Source organism: Mesocricetus auratus, unplaced genomic scaffold (assembly GCF_017639785.1).
Source record: "Mesocricetus auratus isolate SY011 unplaced genomic scaffold, BCM_Maur_2.0 Super-Scaffold_100021, whole genome shotgun sequence".
Taxonomy (NCBI): Eukaryota; Metazoa; Chordata; class Mammalia; order Rodentia; family Cricetidae; genus Mesocricetus; species Mesocricetus auratus.
The window spans coordinates 5298207-5316741 of record NW_024429202.1 but is presented as its reverse complement, the minus strand read 5'-3'; positions in this window follow the sequence as shown (position 1 = coordinate 5316741).

Sequence of the window (18535 nt, the reverse complement as noted above, 5' to 3'; positions counted from 1 at the left end):
TCATCCACAACTGCAGTTCCTATTGCTTTAAACCAATTCTGGTCATCTGATTCTCTTGACTGTGGCTTAGAAATAAGTTTACATCTTATTCTGACCAATGAGAGAATTGTTCTCGCTAACAAAAATAGATGCTTGCAAGTAGATCATGATGGTGTATCCCCATAATTTAGCACCAGAGAGGCAGAGACAAGATGGAAAGTTCTAGGGAAAGCCTGGCCTACACAGCAAGGAGATCCAGCCATACCTTGATTTCCATGGTATGAGGTCTTTGGGTGTACATGTGGTCCCTGATTTCCATGGTATGAGGTCTTTGGGTGTACATGTGGTCCCTGACTTCCATGGTATGAGGTCTTTGGGTGTACATGTGGTCCCTGATTTCCATGGTATGAGGTCTTTGGATGTACATGTGGTCCCTTGAATGTAGCAGCCGTCTTTGGACCAGGAGTGACACTGAGCCAGCAGGCTGGATAGAGTGAAGCTTTAATCTAATTCATCTCGGGTAATAACATAAAAGGTCAGAGAAAGAGAGAAGCAACCACCAGTGACCTCTGACCTCTCCAGATCCTTTGACCAAAAGGAGAGCTCTTGTCTCCACCCCACCTTACCTATCTCCACCTCCCCGGTGCTGGGATTAAAGGTGTGTGACACCACTGTCCAGCTTCTATGGTTAACTAGTGGTTAGCTCCGCCCCTGATCACCAGGCATGCTTTATTTGTCAGAACACAAACAAAATATCTCACATCAGGAGGGTAATTGGAAGCAAGCTGATTCTGGGTCATGGGTGATCCGGTTGTGGTGCTACTGCCCTGGGCATCCTGGACAGGCTGTGGGCGAGAGAGTTGAACCAAACCCTCCTGCCTCTTGAAGCACAAGGCATTCTCCATGCTTGAGCAGACACACAGACTCCCCTCCCTAGATGGCAACAACTGGGTGGGGACCCTGGGGACCCACACAAATCACAGATCACACGTGAATCACAGGTAGAAACTCCAACCTGACCCTAGAGAGCTTCACTGCTCTACAACAGAATCCAGTGCCTGCAGGGCCCCGGGACAGTGACCAACTTTCATTTCTGTTACTGTGGGGAAGTCATAGTAGCAGGAACTTGAAACAAGTCACGTCACCACAGCCAAGAGCAGAGAGAGATGAACACACGCTTGCTTGCCAGGCTGGCTTGCCACATTTATACAGTCCAGGACCTCCTGCCTAGGGAATGGTGCCTCCCACAGTAGGCTGGGTCTTCCCAAATCAATTAACAATGAAGACAATCACAAGCAAGCCTGGCCTAGCTAATCCCTCAACTGGAGCCTATTCCAAGGTAACTCTATATTGTGCCAAGTGGACAATTAAAACCAAGTGAACAATTAAAAACCTGTGTGATCTAGGTGAGCTGTCCTTTTTCTTTCTTGGAGTCTTAGTTTTCTTGTCTGTCAAAAAGCCAGTAGGAATGCATTTTCCTCAGGGTTGTCCCAGCTCTTGAATTCCCTGATGTCTTTTCATCTGTCTAGACCACTAAGTGACTTTATGAAGTGGGGGTGGTATTAGCTAACACTGAGGAGAACATCGAGCTATTTATTCCAGTGACTACCCTTTACAAATAGATCCATTTTTAAAAATTTACCTGCGTGAGTGCAAATGCCAGGTATGTGGAGATACCCATGGAGTGTCAGATCCCCTGGGGCTGGAGGAGGTGCAAGCTGTGGTGAGCCTCCTGGGACTGCACTCAGGAGTGCTAGAAGAGCAGCAACTCTTGTCTGCTGAGTCATCTCTAAGCCCATGACTGCCTTTCTGTTCCTGAGAAATCTGTTTTCAGCTGGGTGTGGTGACACACATCTGTGGTCCCAGCAAGAGGACCAGGGCTCAAGATCATCTTCAGCTGGGTGAATTCAAGGCCAGCCTGAGCTACATAAGATCCTGTCTCAAACAAAACAAAAACAAGAAACAGAACTGGTCAGTAGAATGTCTACATTGCAAGCACGAGGGCCCAGTTTGATCCCTACCATCCACGTAGAAAGTCGGGCAGTGTGAGAGATAGAGACAGGAGCACCCACGGAGTTCTCCAGCGCCTGGTCAGCCTCACATGTTTATTGAGATCCAGCCAGTGAGGGGCCCTGTCTTTAAAAACAAGACGGATGGTTTCTGAACAATGATTCCTGGGCATGACCTCTGACCTCTACATGCCATCTGGAAGGCTGTGGGTGTGTGTCGTGCCCTGCTGCGCCGCCTGTGTCTGAGAATGTGCGGAGGGTGTCGGGATTGATGACACAGAGACCAGTCGGTAGTGCAAAGAAAGCTTCAAGCAGGCCCCAAGAAGGCTCAAGAAAGCTTCCTAAGAGAAGCCTCCTCAAGAAAAGCTTCCCAGGAAAGCTTCGCCTTATTTTTACCCGGGCTGGTTATATGCCCCTGACACCAGAGTCGGAGGTGGGGGCTCAGGAAGAGGCGGCTAGCCATTGGAAAGATCAAAGTCAGGGTGTCCTCGAGAGCGAGCCCTTATCGGGAACTTACTGTTCCAGCAAACATTTCTTACGGGCGGGCACTGGATTGTTTTCAGTAAACCTGTCTTTAATAAGCATCATCTTACAGCTGCCTGCTCCCCGGCTGGTGGGGAAGTGGGCCTCGGCCAAGCCTGTTGTCCCCACAGGTGTCCTCGGCCAAGCCTGTTGTCCCCACAGGTGTGTGGGCGTGGCTTCTATCTCACTTTAGCAACCATGGCACCCGCTGAGCTGGGATCAGTCCAGGATGCATGATGCTTGTCCTGGCTCCTCTCTTTTGTCCCCACTCCCTGCCTTTGGGCGTTTTTTGAAGATGCTGCCCCTTTGGGGCTGTGTCTGCACCTCACTGGTCCCTGTCCCTTGCCACTCTGCTTCCATCTAGGATGTCTCACCCAGGGCCTGCTCACCCTGCGTGCTAACGTTTGAAATTCCCGTGCACCCATACTGGTATCTTCCACGTGGATGGGAACCATATAACTGTCAAAAAGGCAATCCCGTCTAATAAATTCACACTGAATTGTGAATGACGACTAGACTTCTTTTGCTAGATATCCTCATTTCTTCCTTTCCCCCTTCCTTCCATTCATTTCTTTCATTTGAAGACTGACTTCATCAAATTAATCTACACTTGTTAACAATGTCAGGTACTATAACAAAAACAAGGAGACCACATTCCTTCAGGGTAAAATAAAACGTGGAGATGGCAGGATTTGAGACATGCAGTCATATCTTTTTCCGGTTTTGATAAACCTAACAAATACCCTGTAGAGTCACTATATAAACCTGGCTTATAGAAGTGCAGCATGGGTTCTCAGAATATGAACATGTGCTGATGCTGACACCTAGTCTGACTGGAATGGAAAAGAATGCCAGTGAGTAGCTCATGAAGGAAGCAGAGGTTAGCGCTGCAGGAGAGCTAGCTTGCTGTGTTTGTTTGATTTTTGTTAGCTTGACAGGAGATAGGGTCAGCTGAGAAGAAACCTCACTTGAGAAAAATCCCTCTATCAGACTGGCCTGCGGGCATGTCTCTGGGAGATTGTTTGGATTATTAATTGGTGTAGAAGGACCCAGCCCACTGTGGATACCACCATCCCTAGGCAGGGCGTCCTGAACTGTATAAGTCAACCTGCAAGCCAGCTATTAAGAAGTGCCTTCCGTGGTTCACGCTGTACTTGTTTGGCTATTAAGTGATTGCCTTGGTCAGAGGTGACGCCGTGTGGAATACCAAGCAGGCTGACATCAAGTCCCTGACTTGAGTTCCTGTCTCACTTTCTCCAATCTTGGACCACAACCTGGAATTGTAAGTGGAATAAACCCTTTCCTCCCTCCAGTTGCTTCTGGTCAGTGTGTTGTCACAGCAACAGAAAACAAACTAGAGCAGGTGTACACAGACATACATGTACATACATACATATATACATACATACACATGTACACACACCAATGAATGCAAAGAACTGCCATACTGGATAGAAAGAGGCACGAACCACAAGACAGTGCGAAAACAAGAGAAAGGGAAGAGATTATATCCCTCAGTCTGTTCTGAAGGGGGCACCGTAGCTTTGAGTTTGACTTAGAGGCTCATACTGAGGGGCCCCACTGGCAGACACAGCAGCAACAGTGACGCCGAGATGGAAAGTCACGGGTGGGTTTGAGAGATGGAAACACAACCCTGTCGGGCTGGAGAAGTGGGGCCAGGAAGCTGGGCAACTGGCAAGAAGCATGGGCTGGGTTTTGTCCAACCCAGAGCGTGGCTACAGAATGCATCCCGGTGGGGGTGGCTTTGACTTTCCAACTGCCACATCCCGACTGGGCGGGGACCTTCTGACAATGGCACTTTGGAGACTGGGTCCTCAGACTAGATGCTCTGCAGCCAAGGTGCCAGGCAGGCCATGGACCAAAGCTGCAGGTGGTCACTGTGTGTTTGTCACAGCTGTGATTTAATGTCTAAAAACCTGCTCTTGTGCAAATACAAATGTGGGTAAGTGATGCAGTTCTCTCGTTTCCTTCCTCTCTCTCTCTTTTCATTTTAGCTAAAAACAATGGTCCTTTGAAAATGGACCATTTTTTACCACAACTGGAAGGAAGTAAAGCCAGAATGTTTAATAACTAAAGGAGCAGAGACTTGGAAGATCCACCCCCATACCCCTCCCCCATGCGCTCGTGCATGCGCGGGCGCACGCGCATGTGCACACACACACACACACACACGCACCACAGGTTAACCATTTGTTTGCTGAGAATGGAGGACGACTCATTAGAGAGCTTGGGAAGCAGCAGGAGAGGCCCCAGGGGACTCGGAGCAGCAGTTGGTTTGTTTATAACTTCTGGTACATTATTTCAGTGTTTTAAGAACCAGCTGGTGGGCTGGGGATGCAGCTCAGCTGATAGAGTACTTGATGGAAACTCTGGACTCTATCCACAGCTCCATGGAAGCTGCGCGCAGTGACGACTGCCTATAAGTCTGCCACCCAGGAGGTGGAGGCAATTGGAGTGTTGCTTTGGTCAAGGGATGGCGTCATGGAAGAGTTAGTCGTGTGAGGTTCTGGAGCAGATTCTCTGCGATACTACAGGGTCCTGCAGCTTTTTCCATTACAGTGTTCAGGCCGTCTCCTTGTCCTCACAGATGGGCTGGCCTACCTGGTCAAGCTGATACTAACAGAGCCAGGTGACTTCTGTCTCTGAGTGGTGGCCCCACAGTGCTCCCTGCAAGGCAGCAAAGCCCACTCCATAGGCTCCCCAGATTTTACCTATAAGTGTTTTTCTTATAAGTACTTGGATTAAAAAAAAAACAAAAACCAGACTCCTTGCAATACATCAAGGATACTTGAATGCATCTGAAATATAATGAGTGTGGGCTGTAAAAGACGTGCCTCGTGAGGACCTTCTGAAAGAAGAAATACATGATCTTGCTTCTGCCTCTTGCTGCTCACAGGCAGCCATGAATCCCCAGTGCCTCTCCCCAGTACACCAACTCAGGGGTAAATTACAATTAGTAATTAGACCCTTGCTTGGGACTACCACGGCCAGGGTTCTACGGGCAAACCTCCCACTTCTGACTTGACTGCTGTGCTCAGGCTGGGGTGAGGGTAGGGGGCAGCTACACCTAGTCCTGCCCAATGGGCACAACTCATTTCCCAAAATAAAGCAGGAGAATGCCTTTTGGGTCTCCTAGTCCATTCAGCAGCCAGAGTTCATCATGGGATCCAGCTCTGGCCAATGGAATGGAAGGATCTTATGTTAAGTCCAGCTGCCTATGGGGCACAGCTAGGGGTTGGGAGGGCTGAGATAATGCTTGCTTGCTAGAATCTCAACTTGATTTTTAAAATACACGTGATCACATGCTGCAACACAGATGGTTCTTGGAAAAGTAACACTTAGTGGAAGGAGCCAGAAGACAAAGGCCACATAGCACATGGCCTCACATGTATGAAGTACCTGGAACAGACAGTCTATGGAGATGGGAAGCCAATGAGTGGTTTCTGTGGTGTGTGTGTGTGTGTGGAGTGTATGTGTGTGTGGTGTGTGTGCAAGTGTGTGTATGTGTGTGTGGTGTGTGTGTGTTGTGTGTGTGGTGTATATGTGTGTAAGTGTAGTGTGTATATGTGTGTGGTGTGTGTGGTGTGTATGGTGTCTGTGTGGTGTGTATGTGTGTAAATGTGGTGTGTATATGTGTGTGGTGTGTGTGCAAGTGTGTGTATGTGTGTGTGGTATGTGTGATGTGTATGTGTGTAAGTGTGGTGTGTATATGTGTGGTGTGTGTATTGTGTGTGTGTGTAACTTTGTGTATGTGTGGTGTGTGCATGCATGTGTGTGTGGTGTGTGTATGTGTGTGTTGTGTATGTGGTGTGTGTGTAAGTGTGAAGTGTATATGTGGTGTGTGTGTGTTGTGTGTTGTGTGTGTGTTGTGTGTGTAAGTGTGATGTGTATATGTGTGTGGTGTATGTGTGTGTGTGTGTGTGTGTGTGTGTGTGTGTTGCAGGGCAGAGTTTGGGGGCAGGTTGAGAGATCTAAGACTCTGAGACTGAGGTTCTCAATCATGACTGTGCAGGGGGATACGATGGCTGATTAATGTTCATACTCTGCTCCAATCCAATCCAATCCAATCCAACCCAATGAACGCGATAAGATCCTCCAGGCCTCAGCAATTCTAAACATCCCCCTCCCAGGGATGAGTGCAGCAGCCAAGGAGGTGAAGACTCCACTGCTTGCATAGACATGGAAATGGCCCTGTCGTGGACACAGGCCCCTCCCTCTTGAACCGCTCAGGGGCTCCTTAAAGGTGAGCCTATTCAGCTGGGTGCCCCCTCCCCGCCTTTACCAGGCACTCTGGGCTCTCAACAGCAGCTGTGCCAACAGCTGGAACTTTTCAAGCTTCCCTTCCTGATTAATTGCTTGGTGGAGGGAGGGAGGGACAAGGGCACTGGGGCTCCAGCCACCCACCAGTCACCCCCCCGCCTTACTCTGCAAGGAAGCACAGCCGCACAGCCCCTTCCATGCAGCACAGCCTGCCTGGGCTGCAGGTGTGTCCAGCCCTGCCCATTTGCAGAGTTAAGTTTTCTTCACTGCACTGCCTGGCATTCGAACTCCTTTTCTGTCACTACAGCCTTGGGATGCTCTGTTTGGGGCCTTGGCTGTCTGGCTCTTGGCTTGCCAGTTTTGAAGTAAGAGTCCCTGAGAGTGACTGTTCTTAAAGCACATTGTAGATGATAGCTTGTCTAAATTCTTCAGTACCCATTTTACAGGTGAGGATGTTGAGGTTACAGTGGTTTTATGGTTTGTCTCAATATACACAGCTGGTAAACAGTCGGCCTAAGAGGTGAATGTCCGTAGCCTCAGAACCCAAGCTCAGGGCTGGGTGGCTCAGCTGGTAGAGCGCTTGCCTGGCGTTCATGGAGCCCTGGGTTGCATGCCCAGCACAGCATAAATAGCGTCTGGAGGAGCACATCTAGAAGCCCAGCACTGGGGAGGTAGAGACGGGAGGGTCAGGAGTTCGAGGTTATGCTTCCACTACACAGTGAGCTGAGGGACACCCTTCGTGCCATTTGTCATGAGTCTTCCAGACAGTCACTCTTCCTCAGGGGTGGAAAATGAGGGTGAGCTCCTCAGTTTCCGGGAGGGGCAGGAAGAGGCTCCTGTGGTGGGGAAGGTGACCTCGCAAGAACCATAGCAGCAGCTGCCTCTCGGGCAGAAGTCCTCCGGAGCTGGCAAGGCTTCCGGTGCTGGCTGGCACAGCGTTCATGATTCATGACCATGCAGGGACTTTATGAGCCTGTGATAAAACAGTAATCATTGGCTGTGAAGCTGATGTGAGATTACAGGGCTGCGTGGCTCAGTTGAGTTGCTGGGTTTTCTCGGTCTATTGACACGGCCAGTGGCAGTGCTGGCCCAGCAAGGAAGCCGCGATGTGGGGCTCAGGGTGGTGTGTCATCTCCCGAGATGCACCTCCTAGTGAGGACAGAGGGAAGCTGAGGCAAATGTTGCTACAGAGTACTATGTCAGGGACTCTGTATGTGGGCACGTATGTGTGCATGCCTCGCCATGTGTTTATATGTGTCTATATATGTGTGTGCATGTCCGTATGTATGCATACGTATGCGTGAGCATATGTGCACAGGCACATACTCGTATGTGTGCATGTGTCTGACGTGTGCGTGAGTGCCCATGTGCATGGAGGATTTCCGTTCATAGACATGCCTTTTTCTCACCTGCCACAACTGTCCTGCCAGCAAATCCTTCACGCCACCAGACTGAGTCTCCTCCTTACACCTCCCTGCCCCCATCACTCAGGTGCAAGCAGCCCTCCCATTCATTTTCTTTCCCATACATAGGAGGAAGTGATAAATGGTTTAGGCAGGTGGCCAGAGGCAAGCACAGGAAGTCTCTCCTATACTGGCAGACAGGGTCCCAGATTTCCAGTCCCACTCAGGCATTTGCCTGTGAACTGAGATTGACACACACCCTGGTCTCTCATCCAATGTCGTGTGTGCGCGTGTGTGTGCACGCGTGTGTGCGCGCGAGTGTGTGCATGTGTGTGCGTGAGTGTGTATGCGCGTGCATGCGTGTGCGTGTGTGAGTGTATGTGCGTGTCTTTTACGTGAGAGAGAGAGAGAGAGGGAGAGAGAGAGAGAGGGAGAGGGAGAGACTACTGTGTCAAGTGCCCTGGACTGTTCATGGCCCTCTTGCTCACTGCAGTCTCTCTCCTTGGTCAAGTCTGTGAGTAGCTTGTATTTGAACTTGTTTGTATATGGATTGCTTCCTGAGGAGCCAGGGGCCCGCTCCTAAGGGGACATGTCACAGGGAGGGGCCCTGTCGGCAGCCATCAATGATGAGGGGCCTGGTATGAAGGCACACACCTGTAATCCCAAACTCTGGAGACTAACCAAAAAACTAAATTAGAGCTGGACTCCAGTTGGACAAATGTTTCAAGTGGGGAACCTTAGGTGGCAGGCTAAGCGGCTGTGCATCAGTCAGATGCTCTCAAAAGCCACTGGAGGCAGCAAGGGAGCCAGGCTGCCAGCACTTGGGCCCTGAAGCCCAGGGCAGCTGGGCTCTAAGAACTCTGCAGAGCCCATTGTCAGACTTCTTGGCGCCCCACTGCCTTCCCACCCACCCGCTGCTTCAGAAGGCACAGCCGGGTCCCATCTGTTAAAGGCTGCATCTTCTCCACTGAGAACCTTGCCATAGCTCAGAGGGACAGGTATATAGACTCCATCCCATAGCGTCTCTGTCACTGCTCCTGCCCCCTCCTCTCTCACTGCTTCCTGTTTCCTCCTCTCTCACTGCTTCCTGTTTCCTCCTCTCTCACTGTTCCCTGTTTCCTCTCTCACTGCTTCCTGTTTCCTCCTCTCTCACTGCTTCCTGTTTCCTCCTCTCTCACTGCTCCCTGTTTCCTCTCTCACTGCTTCCTGTTTCCTCTCTCACTGCTTCCTGTTTCCTCTTCTCTCACTGCTTCCTGTTTCCTCTCTCACTGCTTCCTGTTTTCTCCTCTCACTGCTTCCTGTTTCCTCCTCTCTCACTGCTTCCTGTTTCCTCTCTCACTGCTTCCTGTTTCCTCTCCCACTGCTTCCTATTTCCTCCTCTCTCACTGCTTCCTGTTTCCTCCTCTCTCACTGCTTCCTGTTTCCTCTCTCACTACTTCCTGCCCCCCCTCCCGGCACTGCTTCCTGCACACACTCTTCCTGAACTTCAGAAACATCCTGGTTCTGCAGCCTCTCCCAGATGTCACTGCTTCTATAGTGTCATATAGCCTTTGCCTCTGCGGGACAGTCCTCTGAGGGGAACTTACACCTTGTCCCTCACCATCTGGTCTCCCTGGGGCTGACTGCCAATGTAAAATGAGATTGCCAGGGTTGGGCAGATGTGGCTCAGTGGTTAAGAGCACCGGCTGCTGGTGAACACCTGAACTCATTTCCCAGCACCCACATGGCATCTTACAACCATCTGTAACTCCAGCTCCAGGGGACCTAACGCCCTCTTCTGGCCTATGTGGGCATTCCATGCATGCACACGGTGCACAGACATCACTCAGGCAAAACACCCATCCACATAAAATAAAAATCAATTTTAAAATAAAATAAAATTGCTGCACTTTCTGCACCCAAACTTTTCCAGCATACTCTGTATTCTCTTTTCCCCACAGTTCTTTTCAGCTTCAAACACACTGTAGAGCATTCTTATTCTTTTTTCTTTTCTTTTCTTTTCTTTTTTTTTTGGTTTCCCGAGACAGAGTTTCTCTGTGTCTTTGGAGGCTGTCCTGGAACTAGCTCTTGTAGATCAGGTTTGTCTTAAAATCACAGAGATTCTCCTGCCTCTGCCTCCCGAGTGCTGGGATTAAAAGTGTGTGCCACCACTACCGCCGGTGGTGTTCTTACTCTTGTATTAGCTTTTGTCACTCTTCCTCAAGAGAAGTTCAAGAACTGGGGGATCAGTGTGCTTTGTTGGAATATGGACCAGGGTCGGTGTTGTGGGGAGAAGGGCTGGCCTCTCCTTGGACCCATTCTCTGAGGGACAGAGATATATTTTCTCCACTAGATCGTAAGCTGCCCTACGTGGAGCCCATGGTGACCCCATAAGGGGCGCTTTCGGGAGTGGGTTTCCTTGACATCATTATGTCGTGTCCCTTCACCGTGGCCAGAACCAAAGACTTTGCAAATGACAGATGAAGAGGAGAGTGAGGAGAGGAGAGGGCTCCCACACCGGTTATGACAGCTGGGCTCCTTCCTTCTCCCTGATCCACCTGTCCATGGCCAATTCTCACTCGACTTCAAACCTCGTGTCTTTCACCAGCTTTGTCCTTGCCAGACACTGGTGCCACCCAGGGCCTACGGTGACAAATGGCATGAGAAGAGTGTGGAAACACCCTTCCTGGGTCCTCCAGAGTGTGTGTGGGCAGAATCATGTGGTGCCCCGCAATACCAATGCCAGCTCTGTTTGCTGCCAGGCCGCTCCTGAAAGAGTCCCTGTGCTGGGTCATGCTGGAAGGACTGCTAAAGATACCTATAGGGCCTTCTTGCCTGCTGTCCCGAGGCTCAGACCTGTATCCCGGCCTGGCAGCACTCCAGTCTGTCGCTTCTGGTGTGCACCAATCATTGGTGTTGAGTCTTGGGGATCTTGGCACATCCCGTCTGTCTCTGGGGCTTCTGGAAGGACTCAGATGATACTGCTGCCTTTGGACTGATCTGGTGCAACACTGGGGCCCCTCAAGGTTATGCTTTCCCAGCTGCGAAGCTCAGCAAGTGACCCCACCAGAAGGCCACAGGAGAGTCACAGCAAGTGATCCCCACTAGAAGGCCTCAGGAGAGTCACAGCAAGTGATCCCCACCAGAAGGCCACAGGAGAGTCACAGCAAGTGATCCCCACCAGAAGGCCACAGGAGAGTCACAGCAAGTGATCCCCACCAGAAGGCCTCAGGAGAGTCACGGTGCAGATGTGAGTCTCTGACTCCTCTTGAGTTTCCTTGGTCTGTGCTGAACACTGGAGCTGGTCCCACTGGTCTTGATTTGGTTTCACCTTCCCTGGACCAGATCAAGAACAGGGTAAGCCTGGAAGACTAGAAGTCCCCAGGGGCTGTGTGCAGAACTCTCCAGGTCGGTGGGGTAGTGGCCTCTCATTACCTTTTCTTAAGCAGAGTGGCACATCTGTCCTCAAATGTGACTCACCCCATCCTGCTAATGCATGTTCCAAGTCTGTTCTTTTTCCTTCATTCTAAAAGGGAAATTACTTGCTTAATTTAATTTTTGTTTAATATTCCTGTTAAAAAATGAGGTTCAATTAAGAAACCCAGAAAAAAATCATAATGTTCATTTAACACTAGACTAGAATGTGAAGTTGAGTTCTACAAATGCAGTTTTTTTCTCTTTTCTGTGCTTTTTTTTTTAACTCAAATCTAGCTAAGTGAATTACTGATCTTCATTATCGGCTTTAATTACAGGTTCTTAATGGAAATATTATTGGAATTAAACTCCAACGTGTTAACCAAGGGAAAGCTTTATGTGTCTCTAACATAACCAAATTTCAATACTTGTCGATACTATAAGTTGGAAAGGCTCCTGGAAAATGAGTACCTTATTTGTACCTTGTTTGTACTTGGTGACAGGTTTGCAGCAGAAGGCTTATGTCTCTGGAGATTTCCCTGGACAGGCCCAGCCCTGCTGGGACAAAGACCTCAGACAGATAACCTGGTTCCCTCATGTGTACAGGCTCTGCACTGAAGCCCACACCACCAGGATGAGCAACTCTGGCAGTATCTCTGCCAGCCCTGCAGGCACAGGGACACAAACACACGACCCAATCCGACACACCCTTCCACCTCCGCTGACTCACTGAAGTTCCGAGTAGAAATTCACAGCTTTCCACACATGTAGTCATCAAAATGCCCTGCACGGCCTTACCCCGAATACGCATTGACACTCCACTTGACGAGATCTGGCTTTGATGGAGTAGGCTAGGCACACTCTCAGGAGGGTCCCCCATGTTCCAGAATGCCCTCCTAAGGCATTGATGATGGCAGGGGACCTTGAGTGTAGATTCCTTTGATGTCCTGCCTCATTCCACCGGCCTTTCTGAAATGGGGACTCTTAGGGCTCCCAAAGTCATTAGGGGAGCAAGGGTGTCACTTGCGGTGAGAGAGCCGAGGGCTGGGACTGAGGGCTAAGACCACTTGACTCAGATGACATGGATGTAGGTCAGCTTGCTCTCACCCATCCCTGTGACAAGCGTGGGGAGTAGGGAGGGAGGCTGTCCTTTCAGGTTGGGCTGTAAGTATGTCTTTGGAACATTGGATTTGAACTACCTTAATGTGGGCTGCCTGCCCTGGCTGTCTGCCGGTTGCCTACAAGGGAGAACTGTTATCTCATCAGAAAGAGTTATCCATAACAAGCCCTGGCTGCTAAATATGGATGTCAGTTTAGGATGGGTGCAAGTGCTGACCAGTGTTGACCCAGGGAAAGACCATAGTTCTCTCAAGGTCAGGTGGTTACTAAGCACATGTACCCGGCTGCAATTATTGCAGGGAACAGTGAGACTGAAACGCTGTCTGATGGCATGCATAGGTCCCTCCACCCCTGCAAGCCCTCATAACATACCACCGTAGGATGCTGCTGAGCGGTTTCTCTCCATTGTCTCCCTTGTTGCCACCGGATCACTGTGTAGGTAACAAACTGTACCTCTACCTTCCTCTGTCTCTGATGAATTCATTCATAGCTCATGTGTCCCTAAACTGTCAATACTATCCCAACCAGGACAGTACCTATTAGGGAGCATCTTTCTGGAAGTCACTGGGTACCAAAAATACAACAAAACTTCAAATGTCCTGAGCTATCATCTCCTGCCACCAACCTGTACTGGGCCCTGCATCCCAAGCTTGGTTAAGGGAGCACTTCCCACTCAGCTATGTTTCTGCTCCCTCTAAGGTTTTCCCTATCTTGTTGCTTTAAGAAAACTGATTTATTTTTACTTTTAACTATGTGTGTGTTTATGGATGTGTGCATGCATGAGTGCAGGGTATGGGCACATGATTATAGGTGTCTGTGGATGCTCCAAGTGTTGGATCCCTTGGAGTTGCAGATGGTTGTGAGTCACCTATGTGGGGGCCAGAACTGTACTTGGGTCCTCTGCAAGAATAGTGTGTGCTCCTAATCACTGAGATCTCTCCAGTCCCTGGTCCCCTTTTAGTGGATATTGACCCCATTTCCTATCTTTAACCCAACTGCCAATGTCTTGATCTGGGTTCTCACCACATCTTAGGTAAAAATCTAGCAGCCTGCTCATCGATCTCCTTGTTTTCAGTCTCAGTCAGGGAAAACCACCTTTGTAGCCAGAGTGAAACTTCTGAAAGTGATCCAAATCGGACCCACCGAAAGCCTTTGGTCATTCTAGAGAACTGAGCCCAAGCCCTTTAGCTGGTAACACAGGCTCCTTAGCATCCACCCTGCTCACTCACTACATCAGCCTCATTGAACTAAAATGCTAGAGTCCCTGCTGCCCATCTCCACAAATGTCATGGGTTGAGATCAGGGAGTGAAATCTGGGCTTGCAGAGGGGCAGCATCCTAGAATATCTGCCTTCCCTGCCCCATCCCATGCAAGCACATATTACAGGTTGTCTGAACCAAGAGAGTTAATCATTCCATAGTGTGTCCCTCTGGTCAGGTTGCCAGCCTGACATTCATGGTGCTGGGACCTCACTGTTTAGGGTGTCTGGCACTTCCCTGACAGTACTGTATCCTCCCAAGACCAGCGAGTCCTGCCTTCCTCCCAAGTTATTCTAGGCCAAAGAGTAGCTCAGAATAAAGAAACCATCAGCAGTGTGTAAGTGGCTGTTTATAGAGGGCACATCCAGGTTCCGTTCTACAGCAGGAAGCACTACCGTGTCCTCATAATACAGAGTATAAAAGTTCTGTCTGGGCCAGGCGGTGGTGGCGCACGCCTTTAATCCCAGCACTCGGGAGGCAGAGGCAGGCGGATCTCTGTGAGTTCGAGGCCAGTCTGGACTGACAGCCTCCAAAACAATACAGAGAAACTCTGTCTCATAAAAACCAAAAAAAAAAGTTCTGTTTGTCCCTTCTGCCCCTAACATAATTTCCTATCACCTCTTGTCTCTGGGCTTTTGCTCTAACCCTGACCCCGCTGTAATTTCAAGCGCAAACTGCATTGTTTCCCACTCCGTGACCTTCCATGTCCTATGGACATGCCCTTTTCTCCTGGGCCAATGTCCGATTGAGGGGAGGGTCCACACCGTCTATCTTTTGAATGGTCAATGGGATGTTATTCTTGGTGTTAATTTGGCCACATATGGAATTAACTAAAATTCAAGCAGCTGTGTACCAGTAAGGGATTGTTTCCTAATTAAATCATTTGAAGTGGGAAGACCCATTTTTAATTGGATCTTTTAAGGTGGGAAGATTCACCTTTAATATGGGCTACACCTTCTGTGGGCAGCCTATATAAAGGACTTGCAAGAAGGAAGCTTTTGCTCTTTGCCTGCTTGCCCTGGCTGGCAAGTCCATTCCTTCACTGGCATTAGAGCCTACTTCTTCAGGATTCTGAGGTATATGAAGATCAGCTGAGACATCCAACCATGGACTGAACAACTACTGGGTTCTTGCACTTTCTGTTGGTAGACGACCATTGTTTGGGCCACAAGCTTGTAAGCCACTATAATAATCCCATTTACATTTGTGCGTGTATTTATGTAATTTATGTTGGCTTTTTTGTCTCTCAGCCCTAGAACGCTGAAGTCTTCCTGAAGGAGAGGATTTCCTTTGATTGTTTCTAGAACTCTCTGTTGGGCACATGTTCATTGGTTGAAGTTGCATGGAAGGCTTTGTCATGGGATCTCCAAAAACAAGTCAGGGGGATTACAGAACACTCGGCTGCCTCCAGCTGAAGATGGTTCAGGCTTCCTAGAGCAGGTCCTGAGAAAGCAAAGTGTTGCTGTGAGCTTGTTCTGGCCTCCATTTGCTTCTCCAGTTCTCAAATCTCAGCTGAATAAACTCAGATGAAACGTGGAGCTCGGTGCAGAAGGGGGACAGTTTATTACCAGTTTGGATGAGGCAGTCCCGAGGGTGAGCCTGGCCAGCAGTCACTCAGACCATAGAGAGGGAACACTCATGGGGAGAGAGTGAATGCAGCTGCTCATAATGGAGGACAGCGCTTTCAGCAGACCACTGAGTCAACCTGGGCTTTCTACTAGTTCCCTAAGTTGCTGGGACAGACACCTTGGGTGGGGGCGGACATTTTCCTGCCTGGGTGATTAGATTAATTCTTCGGGGAGGGGGCGACAGTATGTCTTTGCTCTAGATGTAAACTCACAGATTATTGAGCAGCTCAAAATGCCATGCCTCCACCCACGGCTGGAGATTCACTCAGATCCTACACTTGGCCAGAGTCCTGCCACTTCAAGTTTCTGGTTTCACAGCCTGAGATGGGGAGGGGCCATTTAAAGACCTCCAAGCCTGCTCACATGGGACAGGCTAACCAGTGGGACCTCATGATGGCCCACATGAGTCAGGAGCTCCTTCCAAGCCTTCTCTGTCCTAGTGTGGTCTTTTCAAGGTAGAAGGGAGCCGTACAGCATTAAACTTCCAAACCAGACTGTAGGAATCCACGGCCTGGCTTCCAATGTCTGTCCTAGCCTTGTGGCCTTGGCAGTTCCCTGGCCCCTGAGCTGGGCCCCTCATACGTCAGCTAGGCGGTTATTATCCTCCCCAGTGTAGAGTAAATGAGAGGAGGGAAGTCAAACCCTGAGCTCTGAGCCTGGCAGCCCATGCATGCCTGTGCTGAGCGGAGGCTAAATCCAAATCCAGTGCCCCCCCTAGAAATCTCTGATGACTGAGGGCTACCCTACAATAGCTTCCTTCCCACTTACTCACTGTGGGCATGAGTCTGATCCCACTTACTCACTGTGGCCTGTATCACCCAGCATTCACTGTACTCATCGTCCCACTGGGTACCAGCCGTGTCTCTTGGCTTGGCTTATCTCCCCTATGAAATCTAAAGCACCAGATGACAAAGATCACCAAGTGAGTTCTGGAGACCTTGCAATTCCCCCACCTCCCGCTCTCCCCGATCCTGCCACATAGGTGCAGAGGAGAGCTGCTTTAAGAGAGGCCAATGTCTAGAGCTTCCTGGGGGAGGCATGGGCGAGAATCAAACACTCTCGAGAGCATGGGTGGAGGAGAGGTTAGACCCCTCTTCTGTGGTAATTCTGAGGGTGGAGGGATGGCTCAAGGCCAGGCTGCTCAGGAGCAGGGCAGCTATTCTCGATTGGTGCCTGGTTACAGGTGGCCAACACTCCCCAGCTCCTAGAGCTCAGGAGATCAGTTCTTTCCTGAAAGGTGGCAGTTCCAGGAGCTCAGGGGAGGAGACTGAAGCAAGGGTAGGGGGTCTTTGGAGAAAACCAGAGTGTGGAGGAGGAGGCAGGGGTTGCACCAACATTGCCTTGAGAACCAGAGTACAGGGTATGTATGTGTGTCTGTCTGTGCCTCAGTCCCCACAGCTGTGTGAGGAACACAGGTATCCTGTCTTTTGAAGCAAGTGTCCCTTGCCAACGGAGCCTGCACAAACCAGGCCCAGAGGGAAACTTGAGGCCCTTGAAGTCAGGGAGCTGGCAGGGGTCAACACTGGCTTACTGTTGCCAAGCTGGCCTGAGCTTTCTCTGTCTTCAGCTATGACCTCAGTGTGGTCTACTCTCTCGGGATGTCAGCCCAGGAGCACAGGTTCCCAGCTAGGGGCTCTCCTTCCCGGTGCACACTGAGTCTCAGAAATTCAAGCCCAGCTCCCGAATGCACACCTGAAGCTTAGGACTCATGCAGTTCCTGGGTGATGGTCAGTGTGCCCCCCCCCCCAGCCATCCCGTTGCAGCTGCGCTTATTGCCTGCAGCAGACAGAGCCTTAGCTGACTCTGAAAAGTTAAGTCAGGTATAAACCGGAGGGCTTAATGGAAGGAGAACGCTGTGGATTAATTACACCCTTGTCTGCCAAGTAAAGGCTCACAGCCTGCAGCCCTGGGCTTCCTGCACCCCTACGGTTGCGGCCTTTGCTTTCCTTTCAGAAGGCAGATGTGCACAGAGGTGCTCGGGGGCCGGGGCAGAGCAAGCATTCGGTTAATCATGGTGTTTTCAGGAACAAATCTACCAGGGTAGTGCTAAAAAGATGTGTGTCAGTCCCCTCCCACTTACCCCCCTAAACGTTCTTGCCTGCCAGCCTCTCATGGGTGTGGCAGTCTGTCAGCTGGAAGACGAAGAGATTTAATGAGCTATGATACACTCCTACCTTTAAGAAGTTGTATAACTATAGAGGCTGATACTACTGTCACCGTCATCTTCATCACCGTCGTCTCTGCCAGCGTCTTTCCATGCATACCCAATGGGTTAGGCGCTGAAGCAAGGGCACTCCAGCTGACTCAATTTCACACCGTCGGCTCTCCTACGGAGTAGGTACTCTCCTCACTCATCAGGTGAGGAAATAAGGACTTTGTTTTGCCCATGGCTGCAGTGAATTTTTCTAAAAATAAGCAAAGTCAGTATTGGTGAGATCACTCAGTTTCTTGCCAAGACTGAGGCCCTGAGTCTGACGCCCAGCGTCCACAGTGGAAGGAGAGAGCTGACTCCCACAGGTTGTCCTCTGATCTCCACACATGGTCCCTGGCATATGTGCACGTATAAGGTAGGTAAATAATATAAATAAAAGTTTTTTAATCAGCACAATTGGGCTCTGATCTTTATCTTATCTGACTCTAAGCCATGGGCTAGCCTTAGGATTTGACAGCCCTGGTGATGGACGTAGTCCCGGCTGTCCACGGAGCAGACGCAGCTCCGCGCTGCAGACAGTCTGCCACAGAAGGGAAAGACTGGGCAAGGCTGGGGGCGGGTAGAAAGCACTTCCTACCTGGAGACTGACTACTGACAATCTTCGGGGCTTACTCCCTGCTTTTTCCCCCATATCTCCATATCCCAGGAGTCTCTACCTTCTCCCGGAATAGAAGACGCTGACTCAGCAGGTCCTGGGAACTGGGGCAGGAAGCTCTGCCTGGTATTCCCC